Source organism: Bison bison, unplaced genomic scaffold, assembly GCF_000754665.1.
Source record: "Bison bison bison isolate TAMUID 2011002044 unplaced genomic scaffold, Bison_UMD1.0 scf7180017864505, whole genome shotgun sequence".
Classification (NCBI taxonomy): Eukaryota; Metazoa; Chordata; class Mammalia; order Artiodactyla; family Bovidae; genus Bison; species Bison bison.
In genome coordinates, this window is record NW_011495062.1 from 300,691 (window position 1) to 306,291 (window position 5,601).

The window sequence follows — 5,601 nt, forward strand, 5'->3', positions numbered from 1 at the left end:
AGCCATTAAAAATAATACATTTGAATCAGTTCTAATGAGGTGGATGAAACTGGAGCCTATTATACAGAGTGAAGTAAGCCACAAAGAAAAACACCAATACAGTATACTAACGCATATATATGGAATTTAGAAAGATGGTAATGATAACCCTGTATGCGAGACAGCAAAAGAGACACAAGTATATAGAACAGTCTTTTGGACTCTGTGGTACAGGGAGAGGGTGGGATGATTTGAGAGAATGGCATTGAAACATGTATAATATCATTTGTGAAATGAATCACCAGTCTAGGTTTGATGCATGATACGGGATGCTCAGGCCTGGTGCACTGGGATGACCCAGAGAGATGGTATGGGGAGGGAGGTGGGAGGAGGGTTCAGGATGGGGAACATGTGTATACCCGTGGTGGATTCATGTTGATGTATGGCAAAATCAATACAATATTGTAAACTAATTAGCCTCCAATTAAAATAAATAAATTTATATTTAAAAAAACTATAAATTATTATGAAATTATAAATGAAAAAGAAGACACTATCAGATCAGATCAGATCAGTCGCTCAGTCGTGTCTGGCTCTTTGTGACCCCATGAATCACAGCACGCCAGGCCTACCTGTCCATCACCAACTCCCGGAGTTCACTCAGACTCACGTCCATCGAGTCAGTGATGCCATCCACCCATCTCATTCTCTGTCGTCCCCTTTTACTCTTGCCACCAATCCCTCCCAGCATCAGGGTCTTTTCCAGTGAGTCAACTCTTCGCATGAGGTGGCCAAAGTACTGGAGTTTCAGCTTTAGCATCATTCCTTCCAAAGAAATCCCAGGGCTGATCTCCTTCACAATGGACTGGTTGGATCTCCTTGCAGTCCAAGGGACTCTCAAGAGTCTTCTCCAACACCACAGTTCAAAAGCATCAATTCTTCAGCGCTCAGCCTTCTTCACAGTCCAACTCTCACATCCATACATGACCACAGGAAAAACCATAGCCTTGACTAGACGAACCTTTGTTGGCAAAGTAATGTCTCTGCTTTTGAATATGCTATCTAGGTTGGTCATAACTTTCCTTCCAAGGAGTAAGGCGTCTTTTAATTTCATGGCTGCAGTCACCATCTGTAGTGATTTTGAAGCTCAGAAAAATAAAGTCTGACACTGTTTCCACTGTTTCCCCATCTATTTCCCATGAAGTGATGGGACCGGATGTCATGATCTTCGTTTTCTGAATGTTGAGCTTTAAACCAACTTTTTCACTCTCCACTTTCACTTTCATCAAGAGGCTTTGTAGTTCCTCTTCACTTTCTGCCATAAGGGTGGTGTCATCTGCATATCTGAGGTTATTGATATTTCTCCCGGCAATCTTGATTCCAGCTTGTGTTTCTTCCCGTCCAGCATTTCTCATGATGAGCTCTGCATATAAGTTAAATAAACAGGATGACAATATACAGCCTTGACGAACTAACTCCTTTTCCTATTTGGAACCAGTCTGTTGTTCCATGTCCAGTTCTAACTGTTGCTTCCTGACCTGCATACAAATTTCTCAAGAGGCAGATCAGGTGGTCTGGTATTCTCATCTCTTTCAGAATTTTCCACAGTTTATTGTGATGCACACAGTCAAAGGCTTTGGCATAGTCAATAAAGCAGAAATATATGCTTTTCTGGAACTCTCTTGCTTTTTCCATGATCCAGCGGATGTTGGCAATTTGATCTCTGGTTCCTCTGCCTTTTCTAAAACCAGCTTGAACATCAGGAAGTTCACGGTTCACATATTGCTGAAGCCTGGCTCATACCTCATATAATCAAGGTCATACATGGCAAATCCACAGTTAATATTATACTCAATAATTAAAGTTTAAAAGCTTTGGCTTCAAGGCCAGGAACAAAACAAGTATGTGTACCCCCACCAATTCTATTTAATATAGTTCAGAAAGTCCTAGCAATGTAATTAGGCAAGGAAAAGACATAAAAGTTATCCAAATTGGAAAGGAAGAGGTAAAACTGCTGTTTGCTGATGACATCTTTTATATAGAAAATATTAGCAAAAAATTGTTAGAACAAATAAACTCAGTAAAGTTTCAGGATACAATATCAATATATAAAAATCAGTTGTACTTCTATATTCTGATAATAAGATGTATGGAAACAATCCTATTTATAATAGCATCAAAATAATAAAATACATAAGAATAAATTAAACCAAGGAAGTGAAAGATCTATACACTGATGAATAAAAATAAAGAAGACACAAATAAATAAAAAAAAATCTCATGTTCATGGTTCAGAAAAGTTAATATTGTTAAAATGTCTATACCATCCAAAGTCACCTATAGATTTAATTCAATTCCTGTCATAATTCCAATGACATATTTCACACACACACACAAAAAAACAACCTTAAAATATATATGGACCCATACTGCTAAGTCACTTCAGTCATGTCCAACTCTGTGCGACCCCATAGATGGCAGCCCACCAGGCTCCCCAATCCCTGGGATTATCCAGGCAAGAACACTGGAGTGGGTTGCCATTTCCTTCTCCAATTCATGAAAGTGAAAAGTGAAAGTGAAGTTGCTCAGTCATGTCCGACTCTTAGCGACCCCATGGACTGCAGCCTACCAGGCTTCTCCATCCATGGGATTTTCCAGGCAAGAATACTGGAGTGGGGTGCCATTGCCTTCTCCGTATGGACCCATAGAAGATTCCAAATAGCTAAAGCAATTCTGAGGAAGAAGAACAAGGCTAGAGGGATCACACTTCCTGATTTCAAATTATATTTCAAAGCTACAGTAATTAAAGCTGTGTGAGGCTAGCATTAAAAGACATGTATACCAATGAGAGAGAATCAAGATCCCTGAAATAAACTCCCACATATATGATCAACTAATATTTGAAAATGGAGCCAAGAATATTCAATGTTGAAAGCAAAGTCTCTTTAAAAAATGATGTTGAGAAACCTAGATAAATTCATGCAGAAAAATTAAATTGGATCCCTATCTTATATCACTTACATAAATTAACTTAAAGTGAATGAAAGACATATATATAAGACTTGAAACCATAAACCTCTTAGAAGAAAACATAGGGATAAAAGCTTCTTGACATAGATTTTGGCAACAATTTTTTGGATATGACATGAAAAGCATTTAGCAATAAAAGAAAAAATAAGTGGAATTACATCAAACTAAATACACAGGAAAAGAAATAATCAATAGAGAATGAAGAAAATATTTGCATATCATGTATCTGAAAAGGGATTAATATCCAAAATATATAAGCAACTCATACAACTCAAAAGTGTTAAATAAATAAATTAATGAAGGAGCAGTGTGAAAAACTGGGCAAAGGACTTGGTCACGTTTTTCTGAAGTTGACCTACAAATAGCTAATAAGTATATTAAAAGATATTCAACAGCACTAATCATCAGGGAAATGCAAATCAAAACCACAATGAGATACCACCACATTCCTGTTAGAATATGGCTGTTTTCAAAAAGACAAGAGATTAAAAATGTTTGTGAGGACATGGAGAAAAGGGAACTCTTGTGCACTGTTGGTGGGAATGTGAATTGATACAGCCTCTAAATAAAATAGTATAGAGAGGTTCCTCAAAAGATTAACAATAGCTCCCATATAATCCAGAAATCCTACTTTTAAGTGCTCTCTGATCACTTCTCTGAGTACTCTCACACCTATTTAGCTGCTTCAGTAGCCCCTGCCCCAAAGCTGTCCCTCGCATGGTCCATGTGACTTGCTCACATGCCCTTACGTTTTGTAGCAGTATCACCTCCTCAATTACCACTCAGTTTAAAATGACAATTTTAAACATGACTTCCCTGCTTTTTTTATAATATAGTGTATATCATCTGTCCAACATTTTACATATATTACTTGTTTCTATATCTATATAGGCAGGGATTTTTTAAACTATGTTTTGTGTACGTTTATATTGCCAATACCTTGAAAAATGCCTCCTAAAGGAAATCAACCCTGAACATTCATTGGAAGGATGATGCTGAAATTCTAATAAATTGGCCATCTGATGGAAGGAGTTGACTCACTGGGAAAGACTATGAGGCTTGGAAAGACTGAAGGCAAAAGAAAACAGAGGATGAGATGGTTAGATATCATTACCAACTCAATGGACATGAATCTGAGCAAATTCTGGGAGACAGTGGAGGACAGAGGATCCTGTTGTGATGCAGTTTATGAGGTTGCAAAGAGTCAGACAAGACCGAGTGACTGAACAACAAAGGACAATACCCAGAACATACTGGTGACTCAACAACTGTTTGTTGACAACATGATCAATAGACAGCTTAAGCCTTTGTGGTTTTTTTTAGTGCTGTTTCCTGTATTTTTTAGTTCACATGAAGCAGAAATGAATCATTTCAGCATTGACTCTCTTGTGAGCAGAGTGCAGACCATTTTTTATCTTGTCTGCAGTAACAGAAAAGGAGGCAAATATATTTGAGACTTACGTCCACAGCTCCCATCCTTGAAAAGCTCTTCAAGTAATAGGAAAGTTTTTAAGAGCTCTCAAACTAAGGTTTTCTCTATTTTTCACTGAAGTCAAAGGGGTTCATAACAGTCCTCCCACCTGAACTGAAGCAGATCATGTTATTATGTGTTGTTCACAGGGTCTAAAAACATGCTGTAGTGTGCATTTATGGATCTATGACAGAGCACGTAGGAGTAACAAGGTTGAGAGAAATACATCACAACAGTTTATTTTAATCCATGTGGCCATATGCTAAACATTTAAAAAAAAAACAAATGCTATTTTAAATTCAAAAATAAATAATAAAAAGTAAATCAAACATATTGGGGAAAACTCCATTGTTTAAATTCAATCTCCCATTTCCTTAGAATAATGAAATACATTGAAATGATAATTCTGATCTAGGTAACAGTAATTTCATGCTTTGATTTGCTCACTCCACTCTAAATACATCACAGATCAGATCAGATCAGTCACTCAGTCGTGTCCAACTCTTTGCGACCCCATGAACCGCAGCACGCCAGGCCTCCCTGTCCATCACCAACTCCCGGAATTCACTGAGACTCACGTCCATCGAGTCAGTGATGCCATCCAGCCATCTCATCCTCTGTCGTCCCCTTCTCCTCCTGCCCCCAATCCCTCCCAGCATCAAAGTCTTTTCCAATGAGTCAACTCTTCGCATGAGGTGGCCAAAGTACTGGAGTTTCAGCTTTAGCATCATTCCTTCCAAAGAAATCCCAGGGCTGATCTCCTTCAGAATGGACTGGTTGGATCTCGTTGCAGTCCAAGGGACACTCAAGAGTCTTCTCCAACACCACAGTTCAAAAGCATCAATTCTTCAGCGCTCAGCCTTCTTCACAGTCCAACTCTCACATCCATACATGACCACAGTATGGATGTGACCACAGGAAAAACCATAGCCTTGACTAGACGAACCTTTGTTGGCAAAGTAATATCTCTGCTTTTGAATATGCTATCTAGGTTGGTCATAACTTTCCTTCCAAGGAGTAAGTGTCTTTTAATTTCATGGCTGCAGTCACCATCTGTAGTGTTTTTGGAGCCCAGAAAAATAAAATCTGACACTGTTTCCACTGTTTCCCCATCTATTTCC